Source organism: Pongo pygmaeus, chromosome 2, assembly GCF_028885625.2.
Source record: "Pongo pygmaeus isolate AG05252 chromosome 2, NHGRI_mPonPyg2-v2.0_pri, whole genome shotgun sequence".
Classification (NCBI taxonomy): Eukaryota; Metazoa; Chordata; class Mammalia; order Primates; family Hominidae; genus Pongo; species Pongo pygmaeus.
Window position 1 is genome coordinate 66,717,902 of NC_085930.1, and position 22,099 is coordinate 66,740,000.

General features: G+C 47.4%; 1 protein-coding gene across 4 annotated transcripts in view; it reads right to left on the bottom strand.

Annotated features, from left to right (window-relative positions):
* The window catches only part of HRH1 (histamine receptor H1), a 126,618-nt gene that overhangs the window by 95,435 nt on the left and 9,084 nt on the right, over positions 1-22,099 (bottom strand). Inside the window, exons 1-2 of one of the 4 annotated variants that reach the window (XM_054481320.2) lie at positions 13,679-13,783; positions 692-806 (exon numbers count right to left, since the gene is read on the bottom strand). The exons of 1 other annotated variant lie outside the window; for it this stretch is intronic. The gene's annotated coding sequence lies outside the window, so the exon portion shown is untranslated. Of the gene's footprint in view, positions 1-691; positions 807-13,678; positions 13,789-16,917; positions 18,583-21,235; positions 21,400-22,099 lie in introns of those variants that run through there. 2 more of the 4 variants (XR_010125699.1, XM_054481321.2) reach the window with 2 other exon arrangements.

The window sequence follows — 22,099 nt, forward strand, 5'->3', positions numbered from 1 at the left end:
GTGCGTCTGCTTTGTGCCAGGAGTCCTGCTAGGGCCCTGCATGCTCACTGTTGCCCCGGGACGCAGACAAAATGATTACACTCATGTTATAGATGAGGCAACCAACTGTGGCACCGTGTGGCGGCAGTGCCTGAGTCCACCGGGGTGACTGGGGCAAGCACATCAGAGAGATGTCCCTTACACTCAGTTCTGCCTTCGAAACAGACCTGGAAGCTGTTCGCTTCTCACTGCCCCCACGTTGTACCCTGGCCTAGGCCCCTGCCACCCTGGCTTGGACAGCACTGGCCTCCAGTGGGGTCCCCTGCTTCCTCTGTGCGTCGTCCACACATCCCATTGTATCCTTGCAGGCTGAGAACCCTGCAGGCTCTCAGTGTCTTCTGAACAAGAGCCGAGTCCTCCTAGTGCCTGGCAATGCCCTCCATGTCTGGCCCTGTGACCTCTGACCCCATCTCCTACACTCACCCTCACTCACTGCGCCCAGCCACTCTAGCCTCCTCACTCTTTCTGGAACATTCCAAACCCCTTCTAGCTGGGCCTTGCTGTCCCCTTTGCCCAGAATGCTTTCCCCTGAGATACGGGCATGCATGCTTCAATCCTCTCTTGACTCGAACATTGCCCATCCCACCCTATGTAGAAGGACCCCTTCCATTCTTCCACACGCTCTTCGCTCATCTTCACCACTGCATTTTACCTTACACCTTGGTTCCTCTCCTGCATGTCCCTCTGCTGGAATGGAAGCCCTAGGAAGGCAGGTTCTCCCGCCTTGTTCATCCTTGTATCTCAGCACCCAGAACAATCCCTGACACCTATTGGGCAGAGAAAATATTAACTGTTGATAAATATTTGTCAAGTGAATGGGCAAGGCCTGGCAGGCCCCAAGCCTCCCTCTCAGGAGAGCTGAGCACGTGATGTCATGACTACCCATGAGCACTTGCCCAAACACAATCATTCACAGGCTATTTACAGGGCAGCCTACAGCAACATTTCCAGCCAAGTGGATACCTGCTGACTGAACTAAACAAATTCCCTCTTTGGAGGTTGAATGTGAAACATACAGGGAGGTACCGACTGATTGGGCTCAGGGGCAGAAATAAAAAACCATGAGGCTGCACAAACCATGAACTACAGATGTCACAGGCCTGGAGAATGCAGGGGACAGCAGATGTCATGGGCCTGGAGAATCCAGGGGACAGCAGATGTCACGGGCCTGGAGAGGCCAGGGGACAGCAGATGTCATGGGCCTGGAGAATGCAGGGGAGAGCAGATGTCACTGGTCTGGAGAATGCAGGGGACAGCAGATGTCACGGGCCTGGAGAATGCAGGGGACAGCAGATGTCATGGGCCTGGAGAAGCCAGGGGACAGCAGATGTCACTGGTCTGGAGAATGCAGGGGACAGCAGATGTCACAGGCCTGGAGAAGCCAGGGGACAGGAGAAGTCGTGGGCCTGGAAAATCCAGGGACATTAGATATCGTGGGCCTGGAGAATGCAGGGGACAGCAGATGTCACGGGCCTGGAGAAGCCAGGGGACAGCAGATGTCAGGGGCCTGGAGAAGCCAGGGGACAGCAGATGTCACGGGCCCGGAGAAGCCAGGGGACAGCAGATGTCGTGGGCCTGGAGAATCCAGGGGACAGGAGATGTCACGGGCCTGGAGAAGCCAGGGGACAGCAGATGTCGTGGGCCTGGAGAAGCCAGGGGACAGCAGATGTCACAGTCTGGAGAATCCAGGGGACAGCAGATGTCACGGGCCTGGAGAAGCCGGAAAGTACAATGTAGGCCTCACCACGGCAGGAATGCTTGTCTGCTCTGTTCTGCAGGAATCCGGTCTGCCTAGAGGAGCACCTCATACACCAGAAGTGCTCAATAGATGTTGTTGAATGAATGGTGGAGTGGAGAATAGAGGAGAGTTATTTGGTATGTGCATGGACCGGGGAACTTGGGAAGTGCGTTTCTCCCCTTCTTGTCTTTCCTTTTCAACGCTTCATGGGGTAATAATTCACATATTTTAGCAGTCACTCATGTTGTTATGTATATTTTATCACAATTAAAAAATACCCCAAAATTCACTTGTTTTAAGTCTACAAGTCAATGGGGCCATGGGGTTTGTGTGGGCTGAGAAGGTGGGAGCATATGTGGGCAGTGATGAGGATGCACAAGATGTGTCTGAGGAAGGGCTGGTTGCTCAGTGTGGAGGGGCCAGGGTGCAGAGAGCCTATGGGTCCTGCTTAGAGCCAAGATGCAGATCACCATAGTCCTGACCTCATAAGGTTGTTTAGGGGAGCAAATGAAGCGACAAATATAAAGTTCTCAGCACAAAGACACAAATATAAAGTTCTCAGCACAGGAGATGCTCAATATACACCATTATTCCCTTACTCCGTGTTAGGCAATGCCAAGAAAACTCAGGAAGGCAATATTACAAACTAATAAGCACAGAAGCTGAGATCAGCTCCAAATTGCAGTGTTTTCAAAGTAACATTTAGTGCACAGATAGACACACAGCTCTGTGTCTGGGATGAAAGGAAGTAAAATGCATTCATCAGAAAAATGCTTGATTCCAGAGAGACGTTTCTCCTAGTGACCAATGCAGAGAAAGCCCTCTGTATTCAGAACTGGCACTGTGAGATCACCGTAACGATTCTTGGCACTGATGGGGCAACCCAGCCCAATGTCAGTTCCAAACCTTGAATGTTCAAATCCCTGAAACTTCCTCAAAGTTTGTGCTTCGATCTACAGAGCTAATTGCTCATTTGCTTTTTCTTCTCTTCTTGCATATGTGTGTGTGTTTTCTCTGTAACAGAGGAAAAAAAACCCCTAAATCTCTGGGTATTGGAGAGCACTCAATATCAGAAACTCAAGGATTAGTTTTGGGACTTATTCCTGTTATCCAGCCTGGAACTCAGGAAAAAGGATATATGCCCAGTACCTAGAAATAGGCACTTTTGATATTTATAGGTGGAGGGAATTAATGGATGATTGCAATGTTAGATACCAAGCAGAGAATGAGAAGGATTACAAAGTGCTGGGCTATTGCCCCAAATGTTTCAGGCAGCTAGCATCATACCTTGAGGGGCTTTGCAGCACAGTGTAAAGGAGTCAAGGATCTCCATTTCAACCTTGCTACTTATGAGCTGTGTGACCTTATGTGAGTCACTTAGCCTCTCTGAGACTCTCTTAGCACTGTGCTTTCTCATATGAGAATGTCACATCCTGCTTTGTGGTTACTGGCCTGCCTAGCAGCTGTCTTCTTCACTCTGTCACCTGTAAGGGCAGCAGCCATGTCTGTCCCAGCATCCCCACCGCACAGCAGGCACACGATCACCATGAACAGACTCCAACTCCTGTTTTACCTTCCTGTACCTTGCTGCTGGGACCCTTCCCTGTTGGGTGTGGCAAGCAGTTCAAGTTCATTCAGTTCAGCACCAAGAAATTCAGTGAGAACTTTTTCTTTGGCGAGTCACTGCTCAAAATGCCTGCGTCTGCATCTGACCCAGGAGTGTACTGCACTGCTGTTTCTGTTTCCAGCTTGATTCAAGGACTCAATAAAGGAAGTAGGGTTGACAGAATGGGTTCCACTGAATTGGAGAAGCTATAAATTTTCTATTTCTGCAAGAACTGGAGTAACTTCTATTAATATCCAGTTATCAGAATGCACAACACCATCTACATCTGTGGCCCTACGTGGCAGAGAAAAAGTAGGCATGGAGGAGGAAATAGCTTATCTTTGTGTGCAAGATTTTTAGAAAAACAAAACAAAACAAAAAAATACCATCAATTTCCATCTCTCGAGGAGTTTCCAGGCTGGTGGTAGAAACAGGTAAACCAGGTATTTATTTTACATCCTGATGAGTGCACGGTGTCATGGAAGCATCTAAACTAGCCTGGGGGATAAGGATTTAAATGAAAGAAGCAACACTGTCCCTCAATCCATCCCTCCATTCTTCACGCCCACCCCATCACATCTCCTTTCCCTTCTTTACACAGAACATTCCTTTGGCCCTTACCCACCTTGAGCATCTTAATTACTTCCTGTTAACCTCCCTGTCGCTCTCTAAGGCATGGCCAGCCCGGGCCGTGTGCTGTTTCTGGAGCATCCCTTTCTACCTCTATGCCTTGTCTCAGGCCATCCCCTATACCTGGCTGTTCTCCCTCCATGTCTTTACCCATTGATCCCTTATGTTTCAAAGTCCTGCTCACTCATTCATTCATTCATTCATTCAACAAGTATCTCCAGAGAGTGCACTATGTTCCTTGCACGTCGATGGGTGCCAGGGATATGGAGGGAAATCAGTTACAGCCTATGTCCTCAAGCTGCTCACAGCCACCGGGGGACCGATGGTGACAATAAGGACATGTACGGAAGATGTGAGTCTGGGGGTGTTGTAAGGCCAGAGAAGGATCCTAATCCAGCCGTAGGGGCGGGGGGGGGGTGTTCAGGGAAGACTTCCTGGAAGAGAATACCTCTGAGTCCTGAAGAATGAGCTGAAAAGAGAGAGAGGTGTATATAAATACATGAGAACACATATAATCATAGGCATCGATGTGACCTATGATTATATGTGTTCACATGTACTTATATGCTAACGTAATAACTAGTGTTTATTGGATGCTACTAGGAGCAGCACTGGACTAGCACATTTGACATATTAACCTTATAGGGGTGAGGCCTCACAACCTTATAGGGGAGAGGACTATTATCATTCCCATTTCACAGATGAGGAAGCTGAGGCACAGAGAAATTCAGAACTTGCTCCTGGTCATACAGTGACTAAGTGGTAGAGCTCGGGTTCAAACTCATTGTAGCCTCCAAGCCCATGTTTTGACCACTATGCTCTGCCTTCTGAGGCTGGCCAGGTCATTCTGCCACTTGCTCTTGTCCAATGCATTTATCAGGGACATCTTTCCAGATGGTACAATTCAGGTTTCCTTCTATTTAATGGCTGCAGAGGATATCACTGGATTTTGAGCAGGAAAGTGAAATGGTCAGATATGTCCCTGGGAAAGGGACCTCTGGGGATAGGAGGGGGCTGCCTGGAGGTAGAGAAGCCTGTGTTGGGTGTGCAGAAGGAGGAGGAGGCCTATGTTGAGGCTGGGATGGGGAGATGCACAGTGGGGAGGAGCTCGGGAAACACGCGGTGCAGCGGGATGCAGCAGTGACCACCTCTAAGGTGATCAGAAGGGCAAGAAGGCAGTGGGGGAGGCTGTCTCAGGATCTCCTTCCCAACTAGACCTCTTCCAGGTCTGCACATTTTAATTCCCCCTAAGCATGCTCCAGCTAGCACTTCCAATTAAGAGCAAGTGAGCAGCAGCCTCAGCTCCACTAAGATGTGCAGATGTGGTGGTGCCTGTGGAATTCTTAATTCTTTGAATAATCTTTGCCTAGGAGGGTCACATCTATTTTACAAAAAAACAAAACAAAACAAAACAAAACACAAGAATAACCACAAATTACCCAAGATACTGCTTTAACCCTGCCTCCTAGTGACAGCTCGTTCAGCCTCACCACACACAGCCACCTGTCCAGTCCTAAGCATGGACTCCACACCAGTCTCAATCTGTCCAACCAGTCTCAATTTCTCTCCTTGGCCACTGCCAGTCCAAGCAGCTGTCCTCTCCCATCTGGATGACAGCAATAGCCTCGTTACTTGTCTCCCCAGTTACACTCTAGCATAAGTTACTCCATGTCTCTAGCCTCAGTTGTCTCATCTATAAAATGGGCACATGAATATGCATCTCGTAGAGCTGTTGAGGACTGGGTGACAACACAAATGGAAAGCCCCGGAGTGCTTTCTCAACAGATAGTAGTTCTTTTCATCAGTCATCAGGACAGGAGGGTCAGAAAGGTCAGGGATTCTATTTCTCCCATACCCTGCTGGACCAGATAATAGCAGGTGCTAGGGACCTCTGGATCACCCCAACCCCCTTGCCCGCACTCCCCCATCAAGGAGAGGAAAATGCTTCTTGCCCATTCCTCATATATCCTGCCACTCGATGAGAGCATCATCACCTTATAACCCAGGTCTCTCCCCAGCTCCTCATCGGCTCCTCCCCTGGTTCCGGGCATGGTGATCGTATCTATGAGTGAATCTGAGAGATGAAATAGGTAAGTATAACTCAGCCCCTTCTTTTGGGAGCCAGTGTGCCTGCAGGGAGCATGCCTCCTTTCCACTCTCTCCCAGGAAGGACGGGGAGGGGCCACCTCCTGCGAGCCCAGCACTGCCTGTATCTGAGTGGGCAACTTAGCCCATCCTGGCCTTCAGCATTTGCGAGCCCACACGCTCCACTGTCACTCTGATTAGTAATAACCATGACATTTTGTTCTCCAGCTGCCTTGTCTTGCCTTTTGTCTTCATTCTCGATTGGTACAGAGCTCAGGCTGGGCAGAGGAGTGCTATTCATCGGCCCTTCCCACCGCCCCCTACAGGAGAGACCAGTGGGAGAAAACTCCATCTTGAGTTCCTGGCTTGTTAATGGAGGTTTTCAAGGCTAGGTGAAACCCGCTGCTGTGAGAATCAATCAATAAACAACTGAAAAATATTTATTGAGCTCCTGATACAACAGGGAAAATAACTTATCCTTGCCCAGTGTTTCCTACCACTTTCAAGATGCCTGGAAAGCCGTTCCATTCAAAGGTTTGTGAGCACCATGAAGTGCCAGGCGCTCTGTTATGAATGCAGACCCTACCAGAGGCCCATGTTAGGCTCATCAGGGTGGCCCCGCCACTCAAGTAGTCAGACGCCAAGGACAGAGGAAAGAAAACCAGGCTTCCCATATGAGCCTGGGATCAACAATCACATCCACAGACTCTCCAGACCACAGGTGTGGGCTGGTGGTGGAATTGTGCCTCACCTGGGCCGAGGGAAAGGGGCAGCAGGATGTACTTATTTAATGATGATTAGTGATTCTCTCCAGGAACAAAGAAAAGCTAGCAAGTAAATAAAAGGAACACTCTTGAAAGAGCAAACCAAGTGAAAATTGCCTGGAAAAGTTTGAAAGAAATGAAAAAAGAAGGGAAAGCAGATGCCTTTTGTTAGCTATTAAAATACAACCTATAGAAACAATCATCAAACCAGCATGGCACAGATCTCCGGTCCTCCTCCTGTGCTCTGTGCCCCTGAACCACATCAAAGGCTCTCTTGTTGTCCACCCACTTCTCATTGGGTTTGGCCACAGGCAGGGCAGGAGGAGAATGACATTGAGTGTTTATTCTCTTCTCTTGCTCCTCCAAACTTGGAGGCAGAAACAACTCTCCTCTTCCCATTGATACTCTAGGGTACTGCACTATCTCATGTTAGCTCCCCAGACCAAAAAGTCTATACAAGGTAACAGGCTCTTTATCAAAACTTTTCTCAATCACCCAGTTGGGATGTACCCTCTGTTTTTTGCCATGGCCCTGTCTGATAGTCAGCTATTAGAATCGGCAGATGGTTCAACAGATCAGAACAGACAGCTCAGAAAGAGATCTACTGTCAATGACTGGGTTTCCAGGTTACATGCCCTAAGGCCCAAGATACAGAACTGTGCAAATGGTGTTCCCTGGAGTTGAGTGTGATTTGGTGGCTCTGCCTCCAAAGATATATTGTAATTTAGTGCTGCTGCAGGTGACGTAGGAAAGAAAGGTGGGGAAGAAAGAAAGAAAGATTTAATAAACAGGAAGGGGAACAGGATGAGGACCATTGGTTAAATATGTGAGAAGGAAAATTAATTTAGACTTTTATCTTTCTTCAAAACCCAAATAGGTTAGAGAGCGATAATTTAGTCTAAAATATGAAACCATTAAACTAACGACAATGAGAAACCTTGTTTTCCTATCTGAATAATTGGAATAATAGTAACTACCTCATAGAATTGTTATGGGAGTTAAGAGAGATGATTCAAGCTAGGACAGTGCCTGGCACTTTATTAAAAAGAGGACTGAGGCAAGATTCCAGCCAAGAAACTTGCTCAACTCTAGTTATCCTGGGGGTAGGGAAAAGGTGAATTTGCAGAGAGGGGCATGGTCCTTAGGTCATAATATGGAGATTCCACAAAAACTGATAACATGACAGAGAAGGAGAGCCTGGCCTAAAAACTGGCACAGGAATGGTCAGTGGAATCTGATTGTCCCTGAATCTGTGGCCACCAGGGAATAACAATACACAGGTATACTGTCTGCAGCAGCTGCAATTTTAGAAGCAGATGGAGACTTCAGCAGATATTAAGGTTTCACCCTAGGGTGAGTCCCCTTCATCTGGATGTCTGGTTAGAGAAGAACTCTCATCCAGAGTCCAAGGCTGGGCTCTCCCCATGGTACTCAGGACAGACAGGTTCGCAGTCTCTGTTTACTTCCACCAGAGGCAGGCTGAGCCTCTGATTGGTAGCAAGTTCCTCCTTCAAAACTGGCTTTCCTCCCTACCCTCCATGTTAGCATCCATCCACTGGGGGCCTCACTGGTGAGTTTCATTGAACACTCAAGGAAGAACAATGCTCATCTTGTGCAATCTCTTCCAGAGAACAGAAAAGTCGGACTCTTGCCCACATCATTTTGTGAAGCCAGCATAACCTTGATACCAAAGCCTGAAAAGTAAGCATGAGAAACGAAATCACTGGTGAACAGTACTCATGAACTCATGATTTTAAAATCCTAAACAAAAGGGTTTGTAAATATAAGCTGGAAATAAAGATGCTACAGGATGACTCAAATTGGGTTTATTCCAGAAACGCAGAAGTCGATGTCATGCATCATGTTAATGGATTGAAAAAGAAAAATCACGTGACCATCTGGGCAGATGCAGAACAAGCATCTGTTAAAACTCTATTTCCATTTATAACTAAAAATAAAAGAAACACTCAGCAAACTGGGAATAGAAAGGAACTTCTTTAATCTGATAGAGAGTATCTACCAAAAACCTAGAGTAAACATGATACCTCATTATCAAATGTGGACAGCTCTTCCATAAGAGCTGCAAAAGGTAAGATGTCCAGTGTCTTTTTGTTTTGTTTTGTTTTTTTGAGACAGAGTCTTACTCTGTCACCCAGGCTGGAGTGCAGTGGTGCAATCTCAGCTCACTGCAACCTCTGCCTCCCAGGTTCAAGCAATTCTCCTGCCTCAGCCTCCCAAGTAGCTGGGACTACAGGCACGCACCACCATGCCTGGCTAATTTTTGTAGTTTTAGTAGAGATAAGGTTTTGCCATGTTGGCCAGGCTGGTCTCAAACTCCCGACCTCAGGTGATCCACCCACCTCGGCCTCCCAAAGTGCTGGGATTACAGGCGAGTCACCATGCCCGGCCATTCTTCGATTCATTATTGTACTAAGGTCTTAGAAGGGTAGTAAGGCAAGAATAAAAAGGAAAGAATACAAGGATTAGAGAGGAAGAAACAAAACTGTTATTTGTACCTCTTACAATTGTATATGGTGTTTTCAAAAGAATCTACAAATACATTTTTTTGAATTAGTAAGAGAGTTTAACAAGATTTCTGGATACAAAATCAATATGCAAAAGCCAAGTATATTTCTCCAACAAGTAACCAACAGAACATGAATTTTTCTAACAAAAATGTATAATAGCATACAAATTATCAAATAATAGAAATATATATAACAAAAGATATAAAAAAACACAAAACAAAAATTAGGAAACCATGCCACAAGATATTAAAGATGTTAAAAATATCCTAAATAAGTAGAGAGATACCATGTTCATGGAAGACTAAATACTACACCTTCCACCCTCTAGAGGGCAATGGAAAGCTCAGTGTAACAGCTGCTATTTAGAAATCAGAGCAACCTGGATTTATATTCCAATTTCTGCTGCTTCTAAACTCTGTAACTTATTTAACCAACCCCTCTGAGCCTGTTTCTTCTCTTATAAAACAAGGATAATAATTTCCGCCTACTTGTTAGAAGTCAATGGATAAGAAAGCACTTTGCAGAGTGCTGTATAAATACAGGAGATTCTTACAACTAGTATTTTTGTCCCTTGTTGGTCCAAGGGTGGGAAAAAAGTTAAATGTCCCAGACTAAGCCAACTTGCTTGCTTATGCCCATCTATTTATCATCAAGGGCATTGCTGACTGTTTATTCTGTTCATAACGTTTCTTCATTCAGACCTCACAGCAACCTGTAAGGTGCTATATTAGCCCCATTTTACAGATGAGAAAGCTGAGGCCCAATTAAGCAATTTGTCATTCACATATTCATACATTCCGTAGACATTCATGAATACCTTCTACGTGCTAGGAGCTGTGAATGTCCTGGTGAATAAAACAAATGTACTCCCTGCTCTAGTAGAGCTGACATTATGGTTGGAAAGACAGCCAGAAATCACACCTCAACGAATACACTGGCAGAACTAAGATTCAAACTCAGGTCTGTTGGACATTGGAGTCTGTGCTTTTAAGTACTCCCTGGGGGCAGCTTCCTCAACCTCTTCTGCTCATTTCTCTGTTGGGATGTGATAGTTTCTAACATGCATTCTGCTGGCAACAGCAAGTTTCAATGGCCCTTGCCATCCAAGCTGTTGCACAAATTGAGAGCTGTCAGCTTCGATCCTGGCCCATGTGATCCCCCTGCATTATCACTGGAGAATTACAGCAGGGAGGATGAATGCATAAAAGAGGCAAGGCATCCTGGCCCCCCCTCCAACAGCATCAGCAGCATTGTTCCCTAAGAGTATGCATCTTAGTCCTCTACAACCATTAATGGCAGAAGTGAGTCACTTATAAATGAGATATGGGAGCTTTATTATAATTACATCCCGAGATTCAGAAATGCTCAGTGTCACTGTGAAAGGGAGGGCAGCAGGTGACTGGGGCTTGAATGATCCTCTGCCAGGTACATCTTACAGATAAAACATCTTGGATCAGGAGCAATTATAGCTAATTCCCGGCCTGAATGCTAATGAGAATTACTTACAATTGTATGTAATTCTTTGCAATTTATACCATCCGCTTTTTTCCTTCTTTTCTCCACATTTCCATCCTGACATTAATCCTGAGAAACAGATACTGGCAAATAGAACGAATGGCCATTTTGCAGATAAGGAAGCCGATGCCCAAGGTCTCTCTGTTCTAAGGGCAAGAGCTGGGGTTCCAACCCTAAGCTTTCTGTCCCTCTAGAAAACATTTGATTGAAAACTGTCCCAAATCCATGCTCGTCAGAACAAAGCCAGAGTACAAAGTTCAAGCTGCACTGTGTAGCAGCAATATCATCCACACTAGTGACACTCGTGGCAATGGCCAGCGTTTGCTGAGTGTCTAGCAGAGTATCAGAAGTTTATACAGGTCCACACTGAGACTTCAAGTTTCAGGCTATTTAAAGCTTGAGACTGCAGTAAGACTTTGGGGCACACACTATATCTAACCAGACCTACTCTCACTTTACAGATGAGAAAACAAGAGGCCTGCAGAGGCTGGGCAATTTGAAGGTGGCAGAGAAAGGATACAGAGCTGGGATTGTTTGACCTTAATAGCAACAACAATAACAATGGACTCTTAACACTTTTAGGTATTACATGGCACCACTGAAGTGCTTTATGCACGTGAACACACCTAATTCTCTTACCAACCCAGCGAGGAAGGTGTCAGGAATACCCCCATTCTAAAAATGGGGAAACCAAGGAACGGAGACGTGTAGCAACTGGACCAAGGCCACAAAACTCATAAGCAACAGTGCTGAGATCTGAACCCAGATAGGTGAGCTCCAGAATCTCACACTTTTGATGTCTTTGCTATATGTTTTCTCTGCTAAGGAAAAGCCAGGCACTCCTTCATTGTGAAGAGGAAAGTGCCAACACAGAATTCTGAGAGCGTAGAAGAGGAGGAGGCTCATGTATAAGTCCCTCCTCCCTTGGACACTCAGCTGAGGGTCAGGAAGGACCACTCCCAGCCCAGCATTGGCCAAGCCACTCTGGGGTGCAGGGTCTCTTGGCAGGCTTCTCCGGCCTCCACCCAGCCCTGAAATCATGGACAGGCAGCACTTCTCCATCTCCTGCCTCCACGGGATTCTCTGTCACATTTGAAAACGAAAACAATGCCAGGCATCCCCTGCTCTTCTCCATAGATTCTCCCCACACCAGGAGAAATGCCTGAATCACATTCGGGGATTTACATGGGGTTGTCCGGGATTCCTGTGAGCAGCGGACCTGCTGCCTGGCTTTCCTCTATTCATCCTTTGCTGCTGCCAGACACAAGCACAGAAGGAGCTAAGGTCCCATCGGCCACCTCAGTTTCATTCATAATCTAGAAGGAGTCAGGCAACATGGGTGTTCAAACCCCAATTCTGCCATGGACCAGCTGGGCAATCTCAAGCTAATTACTTTACCTCTCTGAACCTCAGTAGACTATCTGTTCAATAATAGTACTTAACCTTCCAGGAATGCTGTGATGGGATAATGCATAATGATGCTCTCATGTGTCCACCCTCCCTCTCTCCCAGTCTCTGCTGGTTTCTGTTTGCCTCCAAGACTCTTCCTATAAGACCCTCAATTCCCCTCTCCTTCATGCTCCAGGGACACACTCCGTCTGTGCTCCTGTCACAGGTTTCTGGCCCCCCAATCATGAAATGAGTTATTCAGGCACCTTCCAGCCTGAAAACCTTGTTCACCAGGACTCCCAGCCTGCCTCGTCCTGTCTGCTCCAGACTGAGGTGGGAGCCCTCTGCCGGAGGACAGCCACTCTGCCTGGAACATCTCTGCACTACCAGCTGCCAGGCAAGCGGACACCTCAGAGGGATCAGGGAATTAGGAGGGAAGAGGTGGAATCCTCATGGAGGACTGGGGGCTGGGGGTGGGGTAGCAGAGCAGGAGACGTGACTTCCTTGAGGAGCTGCTGTACTCCAGCTCCTGCTCCTGGCTTCCTGGGCTCCTTCGAGAAAAACAGAGCAACTTCTAGAATCTGATCTCTGAAAGAGCAGCCCCGATGCTTTTCTGTCACCAGAATCCACTCCCTGGCCATAATATCCACTCATTTTCCCAAAGCATCCTCCTCTCTCGGTACAATGAGGAGGAGGCGATCCGCCTCTTGCTCCACACCCCCAGCTGCAGCCAAACTGCAAGGGAAGGGCGGGTGGTGGTCCGGACACTTCCCACGCCCGACTCCAGGTGACGCTGAGCCTGGGGCTTACCTCAGTGTATTCAAGTGATTTGGATCAGGATGACTCCGAGCAAAACCCTGACTCTCTCCCCTTAACCAGCTGATGCTCCTGGGAACAACTTTCCCTCCCCGAGCCTCAGTTTCCTCCTCTGTAAAATGAGTATAACAATATTGCAACAGATAATGGATGCCCAAAGCCTGGCACAGAGAACGCACTCAACTGGCTGGCACTACGGTTAGCAGCAAACTCAGACCCTGGGGAGGCTCAAAGAAAACGAGGCTCCCCCTCTGCGCGCCGGAGCCCAAAGACAGACGCTCAGGGCGCGCACCCTGCCCAAGCCCGGGGAGGCTAAAGGTGTCTGCGCGTCGAGTGCTGGGGCCACAATGTGGAGAGGGGAGCGGTGCCACCGAGCGAGCCGCGCTCCGCCACCCTCCCCAGGCCACCCGCGTCGCGAGGGTACCCAAGCGCGCCCATCTCAAGCCGCCGGCTCCGGGGTTCCCGGCCGCCTTGCAGGGATGCCCGGAACCCAGCCTGGCCAGCGCGCAGCCTCGCCCCGCCGCGGCGGCCCTGCTCCCGCCCAAGCCCGCGCCCCGCTGCGACTCACCGGCGCCGGCTCCGGGGAAAGTTTGGTGGCGCGGTGGCCGCGGCGGCCAAGCTGCTGGGTGTGCCGCGGGGGCGGCGGCAGGGGCGCCGGGGAGCGCTCGGGGAGGCGGGGCGCCGGAGGAGGAGCCGCTTCGAGGGGCCCACCCGCGAGCAGCGGGGAAGGCGGGGACCTGGGCCCTGCGGGCCTGCAGCGCCCCCGCACCCGGGTCCACGCGCCCAGGGCCGCCCCCGCGGAGAGAGGGGGCGCTAGGGGCGCGCCTCTCGCTCGGACACCCTCTCCCAGCTCGCGCCCCAGGTTTGGAGCTGCTCCCGCTGGGTACCCGGGCTCGGGCTCTGTGAGGCGGACTGCTCCTTGGGTTTGGAAAGAGGGGTGGCAGAAGGGTCAGAACCTTGGTGAGACAACTCCACCCCCACCCACGCACCTGCGGGCACACAAAACGACAGACAGAGATAAATCAAGACAAAGAGGCACAGATGGAAATAGAGATGAAACGATGTTTGGCAGAGTCAATCACAGATAGATTGAAAAAGACAAATAGTGATACCTGCGTCCCTCATTCCTGCTAGGGGCGACAAAATCGAAAAAGGCAAAGTCAGACAGAGGTGGAACAAGATTGACAGATAGGGACCCTACCCCTAGAGGTTTCGGGAACTAAAGAGACCCCAGAGTCTACAACGTCACACCTCTCTTCTGTTTCTCCCTAGCCCGTCCTGATGAATGAGCCCACATTTCAAAATAGGATGTGTTTTAATTAGCATCCTGTGCCACCCCGAGCAGCAAGGGGAGGAGTGGGGTGGGGGTGAGGCCCCTCTGCAGGTCCCCGGGAACCTCTGTCCCTGGCTCTGGGAGCTTGTGGATTCTTCCTGGCTGCCTTCATTTCCAGAGCTGGGAGAGAGAGGTCGAGTTTTTTCTCCCTTCTCAGTGCCGGGAAAACTCCATTTGAACCTTTGAACAGTTATGATTTCAGATTTTACCCCAGCACTTTCTAAGGGACCACCTAAGCTCACAGGGAGAGGAGGCTGTTTGAGAAGGTGGGACATGGTGGGTTGGGGTGTGGGGGTGGGGGTCAGAGGGGTATTTTAGCCTCCTCCCGGTAGGAGCAGTCCCACCAGACCTGGTTGTAGACCACACAGAGCTGGGTCTGAGGCTCAGCTTCACAAGCTGTATATGGTAGGTCCATGGTCCTTTTTCCTGGCCTCAGGGCCCATGTCGGTAACACAAGTGTTCATAAAGACAGAGGCCATTGTGCCAGATGCTCTTCTAAGTGCTACAGGTGCTTACTCATTTAATCCTCACAACAATAATAGGTCCTAGTAGGTAGGAACTATTATTATCCCTGTTTTACAGATGAGAAAATGAAGGCACAGAGAGATTGAGTAACTTGCACAAGGTCACATGTAGGAGAACTGAGGATCCACCCTACACAGCCTGGCCCCAAGGTCCAAGGTCCTGTTATAACTTCATCTCTGTGGGGCTGCTGGAAAGTTTCATGATGCCATTTCTATAAAGGGCTTAATGCTCCATAAATGGTAGCTCAGAGACCACTGATCCCATCTGCAAGGTGGGGATTAAACGCCCTTGTGATGCCCAGTGATATGAGACTTTGGCCTTGGGATAGTGGCAGGCCATGTCACTGTCCTGGGCATTATGGATTCGAGAAGTCAGGGATGTCCCATTTGTTTTTCTGGCCAGCTCTCTGCACATTAGCACAACCCCACAGCCAAGACTCACCCTGGATCCACGAAAGCCCTCTCCCACTCCCTGGTGATTCTCCAGGGCCTCCATATTTTACACTTTACCAGACTAATGCACCCTTTGGAACTGAGTTAGCACTCAGGATAGCAACTGTTATAAACTCTAAAGGAAATACATTTCCTCTCTCTATAGCTGTGGGGCTTAAGGGAGGTAAGCGGGGGATAGAGGTGGGAGGGGGGATGGGGGCAGGGCTGGTGGGGGAAGCCTGGGAAATGGCTGCGTCCACTTTCATCCCTCCTCTCTCCATTCTGCATTTCAGCAAAGGCTTGGTTATTTGGAATTCCTCCCCAAAGTTTCACTTCCTGGGCTAGTTTTAGGCCTGCTAAACCCATGGTGATCAGCACTTTTAGAAAAATCAGCATCTTAGAAACAACATGTTAGACATGATTTCAAGCCCCTGGTTAGCAGAGTGTGGGTTGTTTTGCTGTGGCATTTGGAACTGACAGATCAGGAGGTACCCCAGGCTGTATGAGGGGTTGGGGAGCAGGAGGGCACAATCAACTTACTAACAACATACAGGCCGCAGCAGAAAAGTAACAGCCCCATGCTTACTGCGTACTGGGTGTCAGGCTTGATTTAAGAGCTTTACATAATTAAATAATGCACCAATTCCTCACAATCCCATGAGGTAGGTACTGTTGTCATCCCGTTTTGCAAATGAGAAAACAAAGAGATGAAGGAGCTTGTTCAGAGTATACAGCTAGTAAGTCTTCCCAAGATCAGACAGGTGGGAAGCAGCTGAGCCAGATCTGGAGCCTGGAGCAGTCTGGACCCACAGCCCCACTCCTACTTCTTTGCTTTGTGGAAGAAGCAGAAAAAAGGGACAACCTCAATGCCTGAGTAGAGGCTGAAGGCAATGAGAAGAAATAAGTAGATTAAAAATACCTGCTCTGCCACTTACTAGCTCTGTGTTTACTTTGCTTCTCTGAGCCTCAGTTTCCTCATCTGTATGTAAAATAAGAATAGTAATGCCTTTGTCACACCCAGAATTTTAGTGATGGGCCGGGCATGGTGGCTCGCCCCTGTAATCCCCAGGTAGGATTGGGGAGGCCAAGGTGGGAGGATCACTTGAGCTCAGGAGTTTGAGACTAGGCTGGGAAACACGGGGAGGAGACCTTGTCTCTACAAAAAATAAATAAATTAGCTGGGCGTGGCGGTGTGAGCCTGTAGTCCCAGCTACTCAGGAGGCTCAGGAGGGAGGATTGCTTGAGCCCAGGGGATCAAGGCTGCAGTGAGCTATGATTGAACACTTCATTTCAGCCTGGACCACAGACCAAGACCCTGTACCCTCCACCACCCCCCACAAAAAAAAAAAAGAATTTTCATGATGTTTCTTTTGATAGAGGTAACTTAAACCCAATTATAACCGGCTTTGGTTATAAAGTGTTCTTGAATGAAAAAGTTTAGGAGGTAGGCCTGGATTCAGATGCTTCAGAGGCTTAAAGGTAATTGTCATAAATCTGTCTCCCTCTGTCTTGACTCTGTTTTCTTTTCTGTCAGCTTTATTTTATACATATGTGCCACTTTTATTAGCAGGCTGGCTCTTTCCATAGGGAGGTGGAAATGGCTAAACAACCTCAAGGCAAAGAGATCACGTCTTTCCAAATATTTCCAGCAAAAATCCCAGGGTTGACTCCAATTGGCTTGGCCTGGATCACATGCCCAGTCCTGAAACCATTATAGTTGTTTTGGTTGGCTAAGCCTGAGTCACATGCCTGTATCTGAAGTCAAGGGGTAGAGTCAGCCTGCTGTAGGCCACTGGAACTAGGAGTGGGTGAGAGATGGTTCCTTAAAAGAAAATCGAGGTGCTATTAGCAGAATAACAGGGGTTCTGGACAGGCAAGAACACAGATGTCCTCTCCCTCACAGTGCTGTTGTCAGGATTAGATAAGCTCATGCAGGCAAAGTGCTCAGCACGGTGCTTGGCTCTGGTAGATGCTCAGTAACCAAATCCCCTTCCTTCTTCCCTCCTCTAGGAAACAGGAATCATGGCTAACCAAATCCAGCCCAACTGCTTCCTTGTTCACATGGGGAAATCGAGGAAGGCCCAGGGAGAGGAAGTTACTTGCCCAAGTTGCCCAGTTAATTAGCCACAGAACCCATGTCCCCGAACTCTGAAACAAGTTCCAGTTAAAGTCTTCGCTGATAACTTTAAATCCTCCACTAGCCAAGGGAGTCATCTTTGCATTTGCACAGAGGAGATGGGAAAATCACAAAGCCCTTAAGGTCCAGAGGAAATGAGTGTCACTACATTGGGCTCCCAGGCTGTGCAACAAGCTGTGGACTGAGATGTCCAGGCAGGGAGCCTGGTCCAGCTCTCCACCCATCGCATCATGGAGTCAGCCGTCTCCTCTGGGGACTGCACCCTCTGGGTGCTGAGAAATCCAAATGGCTCTTTCTCATGCAGCCGCCCCAAATGGGCAGGATGGCCCTTCTCTTGATTTGTTTCCTGCTTACTTTGTGAGAGTCAAAGTGCATCCTTCAGGACCAAAGTGGCCAAGGGGCCAGCATGTTATTTAGAGTGATCAAAATGGACCATTTTCAACTTGGCTGTAATTCAGCTCCAGAGTTTTGGTTTCTGCTTGCTTTTACTTATCTGTATTTTCTAACATTTCTTTAGCAAATTTGTATTACTTTGGCAATTAGAAAAAATGACCAGTAATTTTTATAAAAGGATTTGTGTTTGATTTCCTTTCAGAAAGGCACTTTCATTTATTAAAAGATCACAGTGAGAAGTGAAATTAAGTTGATCTTTCTCTCTGGCAAGGATGTGTGGGGAGAAATGGGGAGGTGAATGCTGGGAGCAGAAGCCACAGCTGCAGAGCACTGCAGTGAATGAAGACTGGACCAGGAGGCTGGACCAATTGGCTCTGTGGTCCTAGGCAAGTCACTCAGTGTCTCTGGGTTTCTATTGCTAGATGTTTGGTTTCATTATTTCTGGAGTTCTTTCCAGGAATTCTCTGTATGGATAGTCTTTGAGCTTTAGTGAATGTTCATATACATTGTAGGAGAACATGTAATGGCTCAGAAATGTGTTCAGCATAAATTCTGTTTGTCTTTCGTGTCCTGTGAGACTGCTGAAAGTTCTGCTCAGCTTCTCTGCTTCTTAGCATTTGGTTTCTTCTCAGCTTCTCCGTCTCTCCGTTTAGCTGTTTATGAATTGGCAAATTCATGGAAAAGAGCACATAGAATGTCAGGCCCCTGCTCCATGCATTTCTCTTCACCCTGAGATCTTGATCCCTCAAGTTCTGGCTTCCTGGATAGCTCTTTCGTGCCTTCTAACAGATTTTTATTTTCTTTGAACAATTCTACCCAGGTTTTCTAATTGTTTATGGAGAAGATTGATCTTCACAAGCTAGTTTTTTCATAGGCAAAAGCAAAAGTCTCTTCCTGTGTTAAGTGAAAATGGCTGATTATAAAATGGTATGTACAGTGAACTTCTATTTATATGCAAAGCATGTATATGTGTTTATGCAGAAGAAATAAGAGAGAGCAAAAGCTATACACAGTGGCTATCTCTGGTTAGTTTTTAAAAATATATATATAGTTTGCAAATTTTATATAATAGATGCTAAGAATACCCAAACTGGGTTGACCTTTGTGGCCATTTATACCTGTGTTACAAATGGGGAAACTGAGGTCAAGAACATTTAAATTTATTTCAGTTGAACAATTTTTGGAGGCCTGCTATGGGCAGAGAACCGTGCTATTGACCACAGAGCATGCAAAGCAACATAACACCTAGTCACTCTATCTCAAGTGTCTACAACTTGTGCTAGCCTTTGGGATATGAGGATGAAGAGGACAAGGATCTTCTCTCAAGATATTCCAGTTGAGGAGAAAGATATTCAAATAAGCTATCTCAGCTGTGATATGAGATCAGTGCCAAAATAATGATGTGACAAGACTGTGATCCCATTCCAGCTGGTGTGGCAAAAAACAAAAAACAAACAAACAAAAAAAGACTGTGGTTTGTCTCTTAATAACTATTCTCTCAATATCCAACTAAAATATTATATTTCCCAGCCTCCCTTGTAGCAAGGTGTAGCCACGTGACCAAATTCTGGCCAAGGAGATCTGAGGGGAAGTGTTGTGATGATTTCTGGGAAGTTTCTTTAAAGGGAACAAGGAAACTCTCCTTTCTTTTTTTCTGCTGCTTGGAATGTAGATGTAATGCCTGGAGCTTTGGTAGCCATTTTGAGTCACATTTGTGTCACCTTGGAAAGGAACCATGTACTGAGATGATGGAGCAGCAAGATGAAATAACCTCAGTCGCTGACACCATGGAGCTGCTATATTAGCCCTGGGTTGTCTATTTCCATACTTTTTTTTTACATGATAAAGACACTTCTGTCTTGCATATGTTACTGATGTTTTGGATGTTCTCTTACATGCAGATAAACCAGATCCTAACTTATATGAATCCTAAAAATAAAGTGCTATGGGAACAGTGGTGAAGGTAGGGAGGAGTGAATATCTCCCACTCTTGGGCATTGAGGAAGTCAGAGGTGATGTGAAGGTTGTGAAGAGTTAGTCAGTGAGATGGGCAGGATTGAGAAGGAAGAGTTTCTTTTCTTTCTTTCTTTTTTTTTTTTTGACAGAGTCTCACTCTGTTGCTAGGCCGGAGTGCAGTGGCACAATCTCAGCTCACTGCAACCTCCGCCTCCCGGGTTCAAGTGTTTCTCCTGCCTCAGCCTCTTGAGTAGCTGGGACTACAGGTGTGCACCACCATGCCCAGCTAATTTTTGTATTTTTAGTAGAGACAGAGTTTCACCATGTTGGCCAGGATGGTCTTGATCACTTGACTTCGTGATCCACCCACCTCAGCTTCCCAAGGTGCTGGGATTACAGGCGTGAGCCACCACACCTGGCCAGAAGAGAGTTTCAAACAGAGTGGACCAGGCAGGGAGTGTGGAAACAGGGCTGGAATAAGGAACATGGGCATTAGAATCAAACAGCCTGGGCTTAAAGTCCATCATGATATTTAGAAAGTCATTTCACCACTCTACACATCAGTTTCTCCAACTGTAAAATGGGGATAATAATAGTATCAGCTTCATCTGGTTGTAGTGAGGATCTTATGAGTTAATACATGTAAAGTGCCTAGAACAATGATATTGAGAGACTGGTTATTAAGAGGCAAACCATAGTCTTTTTTTTTTTTTCCTACACCTACCGGAATGGGATCGCAGTCTTGTCGCATCGTTGTTTTAGTATTGACCTCATATCATAGCTGAGGTAGCTTATTTGGATATCTTTCTCCTCAGCTGGAATATCTTGAGGGCATATTCTTGTCCGCTTCATGGCATATTGTGGGTCCTTAGTAAATGAGTAAATACTGGCTGTTATGTGCTTATCTATAAAGTGGGATGTTCATAGTCCTATCTCATAGAGTGGTCAATGTGTATTAAAAGGCACAGGACTCTAGATGTAGTGGGTGCTCAACCGTGTGGTTCTTTCTCTCCCTTTCTTTAAGGGGCTTACAAACAATATTTAACAAATCTTCATTAAGCCCCTGCTCTGTGGCAGGCCCTGGGTCAGGAGGTTGCCGATTCCAGGAAGAATCAGACCTTATCCCTGCCCTTGAGTCTCAAGAAGAGAAAAGGAAAACAAATAAGCATAGTACAGTGTGAAAAGTGGGACCATGGTCCAATTTCAGTCTGCAAACTCAGGTGAGTGAGAATGGTAACTTTCCTGGTAAGTGAACTCAGTCTCTGCTAAGATCTCCCATCACACATGAGGAAACCTTAACCTTTGGCAAGTCAAGTTTTTCCTATTTCTTTGGGGTTTATCATCACTTACCCACACTATCATTTGTTGAGACATCTTCATTCCTATCTGAGGAGGGGCCACCCATCCACACAGGTCACTGCTGAGTTGTCCCTTATTCTTAGGTCTCATTCCCTCTCTCAGCTGCTTCCAGAGCCCCTTTCAAGTGCACAGGAATGTTTGATCAGCTGCCATGGCTGCCAGGACACAGAGAATTCTGGTAGACATATGAGGTTCTTCTGCCCACCCCCAAACACCCATTCATTTCTCCTCTAGAGTTTCTGCCTAGGAAGTGCTCAGGTGCTTTCTACATTTAATTTTCTCAAACTCCTTTGGGAATTTTGGTTTCTGTCTCCAAGCTCAGGACCATGCCTAGAGAAGGAGCAGGTTCAGGTGCCTCCTACCTCGGGGACCTGCACCCTACTCCCATCCCTTGTGGCTGCTCCAGCTCTCTCCCTCATTCTTGTCTGGAAACACTTCTTTAGTTTCAGGGGGGCAGAGCCTTGCTCCTAAATCCCTTGCATTTCCCCATAGGGACCATCTCATCAATGCACAAGATCCTTTTCTTGTTGCCCCTGAGATGCTAGTCTTTTGAAACTCAAAAGCCTGGAAAAGACTCTGGTTTTTCTTTTTCTACAAAGCCAGAAAAGGACAGTAGCCTCAAGACAATAGCCTAAAATAGGGGGAGGTAAGTCTCCTGGGTAACAGAAATCATCAAGAATGAAAATTAACCCAATGAGCTCCTTCCATGTCTCCTCCAGAATGGATGAAATGTAAAAGACTGACAACATCAAGTGTAGGACAGGATGTGGAGCCACTGGAACTCCATACGTGTCTGATGGGAATGCAAAATGATACCAATCCCTTGGAAAACTCCTTGGCAACTTTAATAAACAT